General features: G+C 38.3%; 1 protein-coding gene across 6 annotated transcripts in view; it reads right to left on the bottom strand.

The window, feature by feature from the left end:
• The window catches only part of FBXO34 (F-box protein 34), an 81181-nt gene that overhangs the window by 16025 nt on the left and 48492 nt on the right, over positions 1 to 16664 (bottom strand). Inside the window, exon 1 of one of the 6 annotated variants that reach the window (XM_022570509.2) lies at positions 4861 to 5696. The exons of the other annotated variants lie outside the window; for them this stretch is intronic. The gene's annotated coding sequence lies outside the window, so the exon portion shown is untranslated. Of the gene's footprint in view, positions 1 to 4860; positions 5697 to 16664 lie in introns of those variants that run through there. 6 annotated transcript variants of the gene reach the window in all.

Below are 16664 nucleotides of genomic sequence, written 5' to 3'. Positions count from 1 at the left end.
TCTTACTAGCCAACACTAAAGGTGGGCAGAGAGGGGAAGAGAGAAGAAATATTATTTCAGAAAATCTAAACTAAGAAAACCTATTGCAATTCAGCACAAAATCCTAGAATAAAAAGAAAATAATAGGCAGAAATCACTAGCAAGTCTTGTTTAGTGAAAGAAGCTCCATTATTTTCTACATACCAAACTCGTAGCCAGCAAAGATAACATTGTGCTGTGAAATTTTAAAACCTGGCTTGTATTCTACTCTCTCTTTGCAAAGGTACTCTCTTTGACTTTCCTCAAAAAGCAGCTTTGGACATGTTCAGACAATTGGGCAAAAGAGAAATTTATGTAGAATTTGACCTGGGGAACTCTGCGGATAATTTCACTAAGATGTAAGCTCCCAAGGACAGGGACCCTTAATCTGCCTGGTTTACCACTGCTGCCCAGAATTTTACTCAAAAAAATGTTTGTTGAATTTGAATGAATGATGTATTCCAAAATAGACAGCCTGAATCTGGAAAACAGAGTGAGAATGTAACATCCATCTTTACTGTACAAGCACCTCAACTGGATGGCTATAGCCTGTTGGATCCAACAAAGTATTAGTGGCAAGATGAAGCCTCAGAAAACAAAACTGCTATTTGTTAAAGGGATACCATTATTTTCTAAAGAGTTAGGTAACTCTTTAGAGTTAGGTAATTAACTTGCTGAAGATCCATCTGGCAAACTACTGAAAAAATCAGGTTCATTCCATTGCAGATGTATCTGAAGAAAAAATTCAACCACACTTATTAGCTATGAATAGTAAGGTAAATTGGCTCACCTCAGGAGCACTGAGCTTGACAACAAGATGTGAAGAGAGTACAGAAGAAAGTCAGTAAGAATGTATGAGAGGAAAGAAGTTAATTATCTGGTCACTTTTAGATCTACTGAAGAAAACCTCCCCTATTAACCCCACCACAGATATTCTTATGAGCTTCATTGAGCTGCTCAGACTACTAGGCCTTAGATCACTCTCTAGTCCCTAGCTTCAGCTGCTTGCTTTAAATGAAATACAAATGAGGTGACTGGTTTTTTTCTAATAAACAAATTAATTCTTTCCATAAACAAAAATATTGTCATATTATAAATATTAATAGGAATATTTGGAAGGTCATCAAAGATACCAAGTGGGCCCCACAAATGAGTGAATAATACTCAAATGTAGGGCTTCCCTGGTGGCGCAGTGGTTAAGAATCCGCTTGCCAATGCAGGGGACACGGGTTCGAGCCCTGGTCCGGGAAGATCCCACATGCCGCAGAGCAACTAAACCCGTGAGCCACAACTACTGAGCCTGTGCTCTAGAGCCTGCGAGCCACAACTACTGAAGCCCACGCACCTAGAGCCTGTGCTCTGCAACAAGCCACCACAATGCAATGAAGAGTAGCCCCCGCTCACCACAACTAGAGAAAGCCCATGCACAGCAACGAAGACCAATGCAGCCAAAAAATAAATAAATAAATAAAAACAAAACAAACAAAAAAATACTCAAATCTAAAACGTGGCAGTTATGAAATAGGACTAAAAAACTCAACAAAATCAGATCATCTTCCAAGCCTCCCTTCTACAGTTTTACAAAAAAACTGCACAACTTTGAAACCAAGGTCTTCAGTAAGTAATACCAAAGTTAACTATACTAAGCAGACATATTTTAAGCACTCTAAGGTAATTTCCTAACTAGGTGAATGAACTACATGGGTCTGAAGTCATTCTGAAGTTATCAGCTACCCAATATAGCATATTGCACATCTCAACACCAAATCATGCACTATATTTTAACCACTGCTACAAAGTCAGAGAGAGAATACTAATTCAAATAAATATTTATTCAAAATAAAATACACTTAAAGCCATTAAATGCCTTAAATTTTATTTCCCGACAGGTTCTGATTCAAAATAAATAGCAGGAATGATAGAAATAGACGTCACCATTTTCCAAACTTTATTGAATTCATGGATCTAGGCAATGATCATCAGTAGCTGCTAACATCACAAAACTGAAACACAACCCGACATTACATGCTCCTGATGGGGGGGGGGCGGGAAAGACACTTAAAAGAAAAATCTATTCTAATCTGGTTAATCCTTTAGAGCCAGTCTCAGAGGAAATGCAGGAGACAGCAATATGCTAAAAACTTGAGGAATACAAAATAGCAAAATCTAGATTGAGGGGAAACTACAGAACAAAATAAGACTGGTTTCTTCAAGCAAATTCCAAGATGGGAGGGGGCCTGGGGGGAGAAAGAAAGAAGAGGGGAGCCTATACATTAAGATATTTAACCAACCAATCAACCAAATATGTGGATCCTCAGTCAAACAGACATACCATAAAAATTAACATATATGTATTTTTTTTTTTTTTTTTTTTTTTTACGCAAGCCTCTCACTGCTGTGGCCTCTCCCACTGCGGAGCACAGGCTCCAGACGCGCAGGCCCAGCGGCCATGGCTCACAGGCCCAGCCACTCTGCGGCACGTGGGATCCTCCTGGACCGGGGCACGAACCCGTGTCCCCTGAGTCGGCAGGCAGACTCTCAACCACTGCGCCACCAGGGAAGCCCTATGTATGTATTTTTAAGTCCTCATCCCTTAGATATACATCCTAAAATCTTTTTAGCTTAAATGATATGATGTCTTCAAAACAAGACGGGGGAGAAGAGGAGATTCAGAGTAGAAATCAAGCAAGACTGGCCATGAGGTGATAAATTGTTGAAGCTGGGCAATGGCAAAGTGGGGTTTTATCATTCTAGCTCTGTATTTTTGTTACACAACTAAATTTTCTCATAATCAAGAGGAGAAATAAATAAATGGAAGCACTTGGAAACAATGGATGAATGAGCCCAGAAATGTTAATTATGCACACACAGTTGGAGCTGCATACCATCTGATCTGGAGTGAGAAACTGTGGAATTCACAGGTTCCCTGGGTAGGGCAGCTCTGCAGGGATCATTGTTAAGTCCATCCCCACTAAGCCCCAGGCTGTCTGACGCAGCACTCCTTCCTGGTTCAGACCCAGGGCACCAACCAACATAAGTTCTTCTTGCCCTACTCCACACCCTTTACTGAAAACTGAACAGGAAATAAACCAGAAGGCACAAAAAAGATAAGAAAAGGGAGACAAACACACAGGCAGTCAAATAAAAAAGAACTGAAAGACAACAGTGGTCAAGGCCAATCAACCCATTTCTTAATTAAACAAATATGGCTTTCAATCCCTCATGCTGTAACCTAAATGCGCACCCTAACTAATATCTGACTCTGCCTTGTATAAGTGCACTTAACTTCCACAACTTTAAAGATAAACATAAATTAAATATTTAAATAAATACATAGGGAATTTTACTATTTAAAGACATCTTACTGCAAATTCTTTTACAACAATAGTCGCTCCACATTCACTCATGGGGCAGGGGAAATGATAGTATTAATATTAAAATGTTATTATTAATAATGTAGTCGTTGATATTTATTAAGTACTTAAGCTGTATACTATTCTAAAGAACTTGATTATGTATGTATATGTATTAGTTGCATCTTCAGGACAATTCTATGAGATACATAAAATTATTATTATTATTTATTATTCCCATTTCACAAATGTGGAAGCTGACCAACTAAGTGTAATGAATACTACGTGTTGGGTCTTTTGTGGCCATGCCATGCAGCATGTGGGATCTTAGTTCCCCAACCAGGAATCGAACCCGTGCCCCCTGCAGTGCAAGCGTGGAGCCCTAACCACTGGACGGCCAGGGAATGCCCACTAGGTCATTTTTAAAATGTGCTTCATAGTATTTTAAATGAGGCCATGTGTGTGTATACAAACACATACATTTATATAACAATTAATAGAAGAGTCAAATGATTTGTCCAGAAGTCACTAAATCAGCTGTACAGAGGTTCCTAATTATAAGTACAGTATATTTATAACTGTCACAGACCAAAGTCACTTCAAGTTCATGTTAATAGAAATGTTTCTCTTTGCCCAGGAAATGGTCAAAGACCTGAAGATAACTGAACACAGATCCAAGCTGAACACAAAGCCAAAGGAAAAGCATTACAATACCATCAACTCTTTAAGGGCAATTCCCTGTCTGACATTTTATAAATACCCCATTGGATCAAGCACGGAACGCTTTACACACAGGAAGAGCTTCATGAAAAGTAAATGCCAGAACTATTCTACAGTAGCATCCTCGTCTCCCACATCTTCATCAATCTGAACTCCAAATAAAGGGGGAAATAATGTTAAGGAGCTCCTGAAAACACCTGCCCTTCAGGGTCATACAGGGTTATTAATGGACCCACCTAACTTGCTAGTTTGACAAGGCAACCTGCCCCCCTAGGGGGACCATTTCAAAAGCTCAGTTCCCCCAAATCCCACCCTACCTCCCACAAGGAAAACTGTTCCACATGACCTCCTTTTTCTCTACAAAGCCTCAACATCCTCTCAGTCATCTAAGGTTGATAACTCAGCACAGTGGTTCTCAATCTTCTTGGACCCTAGATCCTTTTCAGAATCTGAGAAAAGGTCTGAGTTCTCTGGCCCAGAAAAATGCCAGAGTACGCACATGAACAATTTTGGACAGAATTTTGGGGAAATCTCAGTGCTTATGATTAATAGCTCCTGCCTCCTCCTACTTTTTCCTTCACCTTCACAGTAGCCATTTGACCTTTCTTCCCTACCTATCAACATCTTTGTCACTCTTTACCTACAGGAACTACTGAAACCCAACTGGGCCCTTCCCTGCCCAGGTCTCATCCACAGCCCCACCCACACCCATCAATGGTTACTATAAGCCTTGCTTGAATTCCCAGAACTACTCCCTTGGGACACTTACCATGGTCTATCTTGTCTTCATCTCCCCTACTATACTGTATGCTCCTGAAAGGTAAGAATACTCTTACTCCTTTCTGTATCTCTCATAGAGCATGCAGCAAAGTGCCTTGCACATGGCAAGGGTTTTCGTAAGCATGAATGTCAAACCTAAGGATTTAAAAGAAACCAGCCAATCAGCAAGAACCTCTTAAATGGAACATTATGAGTGTCTGACTAATCAATGCTTGGGCAGCCCAGGGAGTTGATGCGATTAAGCAACTCCACCCATCATTTCCTGATCTAGCACCCTGCTCTCTCAGAGATGGGACGTTCATAAGGTGGAGACACAGAGACTCTCCGCGCCACTTTTCTGCAAAGCAAAAATCAGTTTGGCTTGAGCAGCAGCTTTTTTCCAGCACTCTAGTTACCTAAAACATTCCTATGCAACATCAGATTTTAAAAAAAATCCTACTCTCAGCCATGCGCAAACACACAGAGCCACAATACTTAATACTGTCACTTTAACTAGAATAAAAACAACTTTCATTTTTTTCACACCAGACTAATGGAAAGAAATTAAAAAAAAAAAAAAACTTTCATGTTACTAATAACCTCCAGGACAGAACAATCTAGATATGCAGGCATTCAGCTATGAGTTAGGCAACCTCCTTCTCATTTTCAAAGCCCCAAACCACATCCTTTAAATACTAAAATACATAGACACTAAGCCCCAACAAGAAACACTGTAAAGTCTCCCCATGACTCTTTACTATATTAAACACAGCTGTCTAAGGTCATGTTTACATAGATTAAGAAAAAAAAAAAAGCCAAACCAACATCAGCATTAACAAAATGTATAATAAACAGCATTAACAAAATGTATAATGTATAATAAATGTATAATAAATTTCCAAACTAGAAAAGAAGAAGACACCAAGAAATTTTTAAAATTTCCATCTATTATCATGTTTTGGTAATTTCTGTGTAAGTTTTTATATATATAAAGTTTATATGTGTGTGTGTATTATGTATGTGTATATATATATATATATCACAATGCTTTAATTACTTCAATAGAAAACCCTAACTTCCCTGGTTCTAAATTAGTTATAAAGCATGCAGAGTTCACACCCAGAACCTTTAGGTACTTCAACTGTTAACAAACCAAACCACAAAGGAAAAACTGACACCCAAGATCAGATTTATAATAGATGCAAAACTATACACAGCAAGCAAAGCCAAACATGGTAAGAGTTAGAAATGATACAAAACTCCCTCCCCCAAAATTTCTAGTAATAAGCTTATTCCTCTTTCCTACTGCCCAATCTTATATAAAAGATTATTAGCACAAATAAAGTAACAGAAATCCTAATTCACAAACTGCTTGAATTTGTGACACATGGGTCCAACTCTTGCTTTCCATCCTCAAAGCAGGATCCTACTCCCTAGGCAAGATGGCCCTGTAGCTAACAAACATAGCCCACTGGAAAAAGAAAACAAACATCTTCCCTAAACATAACAGCACCTGAGCTGTAAGGAATGTTTTGTATCTACAAAGCACTTTTACAAACATCTCACTTGGTCCTCTTTCTGTTCCTCAGCGCATCTGCATCTTGGGGCCTTTGTACCAGCTGCTCCTTCTTTCTCCCCAATCCCTGCATGCCCACCTATCCCCTTGTGGCCCTCACGTCACCACAAACTTCATATTCCTCAGTGTTTTTGTAGTTCACAGCCTGCAACCACTGTGCTGAAAAAGGAGATAAAAGCCCAGAAACTGAAACTTGCTCAAGACCACAGTAGTGATGTAGTCATTACTTCAGAAGTCAACATTTTCTGACACACTAAAAATTTTAAACACATTTTAAGTTATAAAAGATTTAAATAAAGAGGTTCACCAAGTCCTCCTTATGAAAACATTCTACAATATGTTTTATTTCAGAAACTGACATTCAGTCTCATCTTGTATTAAACACTTCCCTCCCAGTTTTAAAAAGCATAGTAAAAGACAATCTGAGAAAGAGCTTTGAGTATCTGAAAAATCTTCTACAGTGATTAGCAAAGAACTAAAAATTACCCAGGGGCAAACCAGAAGCTAACCTGCATTACCTCGGAACTTATGGAGAGGTGATAGTGCTAGACCCAGGTTCCCATATAAATAGACCCTTTAAATCAGTCTATTCAGTGTTGCACATAACAATGCCCTCATGGAGAGTAACACTCACTGTAATTCTTACTTCTACAGAGTGGAATGTTTAGGTGAGAAAAATATTAAACACCAAAGCATAATCATATAGAATATTCTTCAGTTCCTGAATTCGCTTAGAAAATAATTATTTAATACCTACAGATATGCTCCCATGTGCTTGAAACCCTAATTTAATGAGGGCAAAATGAAAGCCAAACAATGTGAACAAAGGTTTCAGCAGCAGTTCAAATGGAGAAAAAGTTGAGAGTGAGTTATCACAGTCACATATCTTTAAAACACGACAAACACATAAGAATCTGCAGATTGAATGTCAGCATTTATATTGCATGTATCAATTTAGTTTTTCAAACTTTATTCAAACTAACATCAAAATAATATTGAAGTATTGTATATATTATGTACCTATTTGCTCTTTATAGTTGCCTAAGATCTAGAAGCATACAAGGTTTACTAATTTTGTTCATTATATATTTTAACTACATTATAATGTAATGTAAAAAAAAATTATTTTTTTCTTTTTGGCTGTGCCATGCAGCTTGCGGGATCTTAGTTCCCTGACCAGGGATTGAACCCAGGCCCTCAGCAGTGGAAATGTGGAGTTCTAGCCACTGGACCACCAGGGAATTCCCTACAAAAATTTCAATTCTACTCATATTGAAGGACCTCAATAAATTTCTTCCTTAGGATGGGATTCACATGTTCCTCAAATTTACAAAACACTGCTCCAAGACCAGAAGTTATTCAGTAAAAGAGAGGATGAGAGCCACATAGGAAAAACTATTAATATATAAGTATATACTACAGTGATTTGATTAAAACTACAAAAAAGGTAGGCCCATCCTCATCCAGATCGGCAACACTGGTAGTTGCACTCAAACTCCTACCATCTGGAGGGACGTAAAGAGATTGGGCCCCTTACCTTTGGGAATTTTCACCAATCCTAAACCTTGGTGAATTTTCTCCCATTTCACATCACAAGTATAAAACAATTTCTAGTCTCTAATTTGAATGTTCAAGCAATTATTTCTCCTTTTATTCAAATCTCACAGTTTGACAGCTAAATTATTGAACAGATCTTTCATTCATTCACTTAGTATTATTGAGCATCTATAGTAGATAGTACCAGGAACTTTTCCAGAAATTGGGGATACAGCAGTGGGCAAGTACAAAAATTCCCATTCTCATCAAACCTGTGTTCCAAGTGGGAGACAGATGAATAAAGCATATGATACATAAAGTTATCTATGGAGGGAAAGGGAAGCAAGAAGTATATGCATCATGCACTAATGATATATATAGGCATAAGATTTCAGAAAGCTATGTTTAGTCACTGTATCATGAAACAAAAATGTAATAAATAAAACCCATTAGAAAGAATATGAGTGCCCATTTATATGACAAATCCAGAAATGAGATGAGACTATCAGGATAACACACAGAAGAAAAATGGCACAAAAAGCAAGGTCTTTTTGGACACTGACTCTGATCCTGGTATGTGCTCAACCCATTCCTGAAATAATCTAAATAGATGTGAAACAAATTTTAGAAGAATATTTATGACACACACAAAAATTAAGGAGAGATTGAGATAATACAGGGAAAGGAAGAATACCCAGGAATCAAGTTAAAAATAGGTAGATTATTCTGTAGGTCACTCACTGTTAGCCTAAGTGCACAGTATTTCCTCTGATTTCAATACTAAAAACTAATTTGGATAGAAAGAGAAAAGTGACATCATGGCTATCTGATGCCACTCAGCTCTAAATTTCTTTAATGGTTACAGAAAACACACAAATCAAAACTATAGATAAATGCCTTCCACAGGCTCTTATTTGGGAAGATGGGGAAGGGAAGGGAGGGTCATCAGTAGTTAGAGGAACAAAGAATAGGCTAATCAAGAGAAAATCCCCTTAAAATAGGCAAATTTTATTAGAAAAATCAAATTATTGTGAAATTTTCTTTTTTAAATCCCAAATGCCTTTTAAAAAAAGTTACACAGGTATTTTAATTCTATCCCACCGTCACATGTCTACTCACATCCCACAAAGCCCAGAAACAAAATTCAGTGACTCTCCAAAACAATACTGAATAGAAAGAAACAGAGTGTTTCAAAAATTTCAAGAAACACAAAACTTGGTTAAATATCCTTTAAGATCATGCAATTCTTTTATTTCATGCTCAAAACAAAATACTGTGTGATATTTATTTGGTTTCCTGAATAGTACCTCCTTAGTGCTAGAATTATAAATCCTGAGAATCACAAAGGAATCATGAGATGACCACCTAGCCATAACTTCACACACTGATGGAGGACCAGAAACCCACCTTTATCACGGTGCTCTGAGTTAACAAGGCTCCCAAGGCTAGCTCATACTATAAATCAGTGTGTCAATTTATTAAGTTGTAATGGGGATCAAAATTCCAATTTCAGAAATTGGAACACCTGAGTCCTCCATTCATACTGTCCCCTCTTTCTGATATTAAACCAGGAGGTTTGGGTTATACATGAAAAAAATAAAGAAAGAAGAATCTAAGGAAGAATTCAACCAAGCTATAATCAGTTTCTACACACCACCCCGCCCCCAGCAAAGAGTTCACTCAACACTGAAAGATTCAGCCTCTTCCCCCACCCCTCTCTCTCCTAAAGGCTGGACAAACATGGCTTAAATTTTTGTTTTTAAGCTCCTCCTTAAGGCCTAATCAACTTCCATTTATTACATACTTTCTTCAGCTGATTAACTAAATGGATTTTAGCTTCCTAGGTGTTCCTACCCTTCTGAGTTTGAACTAGTTCCGTTGACGGTTCTAAATCTCTCTAACTGCTCATTTGCTAGATTATGTTCCTTCTAAAGATGTCTGATTGCATCCAATACTACTCAACTCTCCTTAATTTTATGAGAGTCATCTTATCTCAAAGTTGAATAATATACTAACTTGAAAGAGAAGAACCTACTTAACCATTCATTCTTGCCACAAATGTTACTCCATGGCATTAATTTGAACCATTTTTAAGGTTTAAGAATGGGATAATACATTAGAGAAAGAATGCAAAATATGCAAGAATTTTTGAAATAAACTGCTTTTTAAAGACATTTTGCACAAATACCCATCAGTCCTTTCCTGGCCCTTCAGGCAGTGGTTCTCTACCTTTCAGGACAGATTCTCTACCCCACCCTCCAAGAACTTCTAAATAAGTAAAATCAGCTCTGCTATACAGGATTGACTGATATACTGGGGAACAAATTGAATAAAATATGAATTTCGTGTTTGCTTACGTAGGATTTCTGTGAGAAACACTAGGTGCACATACAAAACTGCACTCAGTTGATCCCAGCAGCACAGGACACACACATGCACACAACTCAAACACCTTTTTTAAAACTTTAAAAAAACACACGTCAAGCACATGCACCATCTGTAATGTTTTCCTGGAAATCTGAAAATAACCTGCAGAGACCCAAGTTGGCTATGATGCCTCAGGGTGCCTCAAACAGTTTGGAAACTGGCACCTTAAGTGCCCCACCCCCAGTCTAACATTTCTAAAAATAACCTACACAGTGCACAAAGTGGCCAGCTCCCAACCTCTCTCCAGGGCTCCGGGTTTGTAAACTGACTTTTCTAAATCTCCACTTGGATATCTAATAAGCATCTGAAACTCAAAACGTCCAAGACAAAATCCTGATTCCCTGTGCACGTTCCACAACCACCCTTCCAAAATCTTACCCATTTTAGTAAACATCAATCCTTTTTTCAATTGCTAAAGCCAAAAACCCTTGAATCATCCTTGACCCCCTTTTTCCTCTCACAACCACATCAGCAAATCCCATTGGCTCTACCTTCAAAATATAATCAAAATGCAACTACCGTTCACCACCTCCACTGCTACTAACCCTGCTAAACCACTAGCATTTTTCACCTGCATGAGTCTCCTATTGGTCTCTCTCAATGCTACTCTTACTCCCCATATAGTCTACTCTCAAACTCAGCAGCCAAAGTGATCCTATAAGGAAAAAGGGAAATTCAACAATATCATCTTCAATGCCAAACCGTTCAATGGTTTCCCCTACGATGATACCCCACCATCTCTCATTCCTTACTTGTCTCTCCCCCCTTTGCTTACTCTGTTCCAATGTGACTGGCCTTCTTGCTCTTTGACAAACACGCAAAGCACAACCCCACCTCAGAGCCTTTACACTTGCTGTTGTTCCCTCTGCTTCTTCCCCCAGATATTTGCCTGTGTCACTCTGACTTCTTCCACATTTTTGCTCAAATGTCATCTTCTCAAGAGACACTCCGTGACCATCCACATAAAGGAGTATTACTCCCCTGCATTCCCTGTTCCCTTTACCCCTTCTTTACATTCTCTGCAGCACTTTCTCCTTCCCTCCTGACGTGTCTATGTTGGTGCATCTTTCCTCTGCTAGAACATCAGCTCTAGGAAAAGACTTAATTTTGTTCACTGTTATATCTACCAGGCCCCAAACCATATGTTACAGACACTCAATACTGTTGAATAAAAATTATACCAATTGCTTTAGGATGTTTTACTTAATATCAAAATACTCCCCAGAGTTTGTATTATTGGGAGTTTTTCTATCCTGCATCTCAAACTCTCCTGTTTTCCTGATAATAATTAAACTTATGCTTTTTTTGGTCATCATTATCCATACAGAAAATTATTTGGCTAGTCCACAATGAATTATACTTTGATTTTCCTAAGCTCTTTAATTCTATTCATAAGCTAAAAGATTAGATAAAATCAGGGGAGATGTTTCGGGTGGCAAGGCACTTCAAAATCTAACCACAGGACTTCCCTGGTGGCGCAGTGGTTAAGATTCTGCCTGCCAATGTAGGAGACACTGGTTCGAGTCCTGGTCCGGGAAGATCCCACATGCCGCAGAGCAACTAAGCCCATGTGCCACAATTACTGAGCCTGCAATCTAGAGCCAGCGAGCCATAACTACTGAAGACCATGCGCCTAGAGCCCGTGCTCTGCAACAACAGAAGCCACCACAATGAGAAGCCCGCCCACCTCAATGAAGGGTAGCCCCCGCTCACCGCAACTAGAGAAAAGCCTGTGTGCAGCAACTAAGACCCAACGCAGCCAAAAATAAAAATCTAACCACAACATGTTTAAACCAAAGATTACCTGTGGGCCCCACCTACAAAATTTGGCCCAAAAATAAAAATCACTTTTTGGGGACTTCCCTGGTGGTCCAGTGGTTAAGACTCTGAGCTTCCACTGCAGGGGGTGTGGGTTCAATCACTGGTCAGGGAACTAAGATCCCGCATGCCACACGGTGTGGCCAAAAACTAGATAAATATCACTTTTAACCTTTGCCTCATTTGATTCTCTAGTCCCAGACCTCTACCAGTTATTTTCAATGTGGATTGGGGGTGGAGTGGGGTGGTCATATTAATGAGCCTTAATAGGAAGCTACTTGATCATCACCAGGTAGAAAGTAAAGCCCATCAGGATTTGTCTGGAGTCTTCGTAATGTGATGGAACCTCAACTCAGGGGATTTTAGATTTTACTTCCTCTCCTCTACAAACTATCTCAGTTGTATTTTGTGTATGCTGAGGATATTTAGCCACCCCCTTGAGCAGGCCTGCGGTCTAATCTATGAAAAGGTATTTGGATTGTCTTAGGTCCTTTTGAAAAGCAATGGAGTTGGCTCCTTGTTACTATGGTAATGAGGGCCCTAGGAACAGATGTAATTTCAAAGCATTCAAAGCATTCGGTAGCTTTGTTTTTTATCAGGAATAAGGTAGGAGGAGCAGCAGAAGCAATTATGGAGTGCATTTATAAACATGTAAAGAAGTGTGTTTCTTAACTCTGAATAACAAGATTTTAAATTGTTTAGTTTACAAGAAAAAAATGAAGGGAATAAGAGAACTGAAGAAAATAAACATGCTGCAGTGTATTCTAACACGTATAGCTCTACACCATCACTGAACCTGGCACTACAGATTTTCCAGAACAGAGGTTCTCAAGTTGGTTTTCAGATTGGTCTGGATGGGAAGAAAAATCCATTGAAGTAACCAGGAAATCAACCAAAGCAAATAGTGGTACCAAGCCCAATGCTCCCAAAACATTAACAGTTTAAAGGAGAGATGCCACATCTCAATAAATTCTTAAAAGAAAATAATATTCAGCGTCTATTCCTGATTTTAAAAAGTTCTTAGCAAACTAGGGATAGAGTAAAACTTTACCTTAATGAAAGCACTCTCCCAGAAATTTATAGGAAATAGCATACACAACAGCAAAATATTAAAAATATTTCCTCTTAGAACCAAGAATAAAGATGCCAGCCATCATATTATAAAAAAAGATTAAAACATTGAGGGAAAAGACAAAAATCTGTCATTATTTGCAAACTATATGTTATGGGGCTTTCAAGTTAAACAATCAAATTAAAAACTATTTGGTTTAATAGTACAAAAACTTATCAGATAAAAGATTAAAATTAAAAACAAAACAAAACAAATCTTAAAAAGAATTACCACATGACCCAGCAATTCTACTAAGTATGTACCTAAAACAGGTACTTAAACAAATACTTGTATGGAAAAGTTTATAGCAGAGCTACTTAGAATAGCCAAAGGGGAAAACAACCCAGATTTCCACCAGTGGATGAATAGATAAATTGTGGCATATACATACAATGGATTATTATCTAGCCATAAAGAGGAATGAAGTACTGATATGTACTACAACATGGATGAACCTTGAACATATTAATGCTAAGTGAAAGACATGATCATAGGTCAGAAAACAAGGTCACATATTACATGGTTTCATCTGTAGGAAATGTCCAGAATAGGCAAAACTATAGAGACAGAAAGTAGATTAGTGGTTGCCTAGGGTTGGTTGGCAGTGGGAGGGGAGAGAGCACAGAGAGATAGGAAATGACTGCTAATGGGCATAGAATTTCTTTTTGGAGTGATAAAATATCCCAGAGGAGCTTCCCTGGCAATCCAGTGGTTAGGAGTCAGCACTTTCGCTGCTGTGGCCCCAGGTTCAATCCCTGATCAGGTAACTAAGATCCCACAAGCCACACAGAGCAGCCAAAAAAAAAGAAAGAAAGAAAGAAAATGTCCTAGAGTTAGAGGTGATGGTTGCACAACTCTGTAACTACACTAAACACCAGTGAACCATACAGCTTAAAAAGGTGACTTTCCCTGGTGTCCAGTGCTTAAGACTCCATGCTTCCACTGCAGGGGGTGAGGGTTTGATCCTTGGTTGGGGAACTAAGATCCTGCATGCCATGTGTCGCAGCCAAAAAAAAAAAAAAAATTAAAAGACAAAAATGGTGAATCTTACAGTATGTGATTTACATCTAAATTTAAAAAGTAAATGGAAGAGAACAGTCAATAAGATTTGAGGTGGGAAAAACATAAAAACTCCAAAACATATGCTAAAACTATAGTAACCAAAACAGTATGGCAGTAGAGCAGAAACAGGTAAGGAGTTCAAGATAACAGCATCCTCAATATTAGAGATGCATAGTTAGTGGGAAAAGCAGAATGTTTGAATAAATTGAGAAAACCAAACATCTGAGTGAAAACGTAGATGCCTACTATACCATAAAAACTTAAAAGTGCCATATTGAGTAAACTGTAAAATTCAATACTGTCAATTATGAGAATACGATTTTAAAATCTTAGTGGGAAGTAAATCCTTTCCTAAGCAAAAGACACAATATATTGACATATCTGACTAAATACAAATTTTAAACATCTATTTGGGGAAAAGACACCATAAAGTTAAAAGACAAGCAAAAGACTGGGAGAATATTTGCAATATACACAAAAGATTAATTTCCATGACATTAAACAGTTCACCCTAGCCAATGGGGAAGGAGCTGAGTGTCAATATTTTAGCATAATTCTACTGGTGTAAAACAAACAAAACTGAAAAGACTATATACAGTTTGCCAAATACATAGAAAGATATATAATGCCCAGCAAACTGGATATTTTGGAAGGTGAGTTAGGGACATGTTATTTTTTCACATCTATTTTCAACACTGTTTGAATTTCTGACCACAGTATGTTAACTTTACAATATCAAAAATAATTTTAGAAGGAAAAAAGTCTGAGAAGCAAAACTTCAAGGAGATGAGGGCCACTGAAGGATTTTTCAGAGAGAAGTAGGCTGGTTGGATTAGTTTTCTTGACAGATCCCTGGAGCAGCTTTACAAAGAAGGGCTATGAAAAGCACCAGTTTGGAAACAGGTATTGATTCATTTCTGTATTCAACAAATGCTGAACACCTACTGGGGCTCGGCACTGAGCTAAGCACTGGGATCAATTAGAAATGTTGCAAGTTGTCTCAGCAAAAGGTCAAGTATACTAGGTATACAATACTTTGGGGACTGGTACAAGGGACATAAGGCATCATTTTTAAGGCCTCTGTGGATAATATCCTTCTGATACTCCTTACCTTACAAGAGGACCAGATACTGCTAATAAGTATAATCCATTTTTTGACAACTTGAATAGAAAAAGTCCGTATCAGCCTGTTCCTGCAAGTCTTGTTTTCAAGATTCTTTGACTGTGTAAACCCCATGTCCTAAAAATCTTTGAACGAAGAAATTTCAAAGCCACCCTTGGTCATTTTCTCTGTATCCATTTTTTTTTTTCATTCCTTGGTTTTGAAAAAAGATGACTAAAAAGAGGACACAATAATTAACCCAAAGGAAAAACATTTTAGTGAATCATATTATAGATATTTTTAATTGTGATTTAATCTGCACTGGTTTCTTTTTACAGTTGACATGTTCCCATTTTTATCACACCCATCTGCTATTTCAACAGCAACCCAGTTTTAGCAAAAGTTAAAGACCATGACTATACATAAAAATTTTTTAAACTTTCTCATCTTAAAACTCATTTTTTAAAAGTGTCCACTAAGTGAAGGGAGGCAGGAAAAATTTTTTTTAAAAACCTGCTGGTAACTTTGGCAAACAATTCACCCTACCACTTAGCTTAGGGGCATTTCAAAGATGTGAGAAGTGTGGCAGCAGCTCCACGTTATACCACTACCTTAGGGCTAACTGCTTTATCATCTAGGGCTGAGAAAAGGAGCTCCTCTGAGGCTGCTGGTTAAGCAGGCAATCACTATCACCTAGACAAAGTCCACCGCCTGAATGAGCTTTTATTAAAGGTACCATAATGCTACCACAATTCTCCCCAAACCATACCAACAAGGTCCCTCATTTTTAGATTTCCTATTTCAAATGCATGCTGTGGGCAATGACAAGGAAAATGGAGGTCAGTTTCTGAGGAAGAGATTATGGCAAGCATGACAGTTAGGACCTGCACACCCCAAAACAGTCCCAATTTCATAGTATTTTATTGTTTCACATAAGATGCCTTGTTAATTAAATATGTTATTCAAGATGATTTAATAGTCGTACTCATGAAATATTTTTTAATAAGAATAAAGTTCAGGGCTTCCCTGGTGGTGCAGTGGTTAAGAATCTGCCTGCCAATGCAGGGGACATGGGTTCGAGCCCCAGTCTGGGAAGATCCCACATGCCGTGGAGCAGCTAAGCCCGTGCACCAACTACTGAGCCTGTGCTCTAGAGCCTATGAGCCACAACTGCTGAAGCCC

The sequence above is a fragment of the Delphinapterus leucas genome, chromosome 2 (assembly GCF_059928025.1).
Source record: "Delphinapterus leucas isolate spDelLeu-1000000601 "Yukka" chromosome 2, BTC_Dleu_Yukka2, whole genome shotgun sequence".
NCBI classification, from domain to species: domain Eukaryota; kingdom Metazoa; phylum Chordata; class Mammalia; order Artiodactyla; family Monodontidae; genus Delphinapterus; species Delphinapterus leucas.
This window is presented reverse-complemented; position numbering and strand designations above follow the sequence as displayed.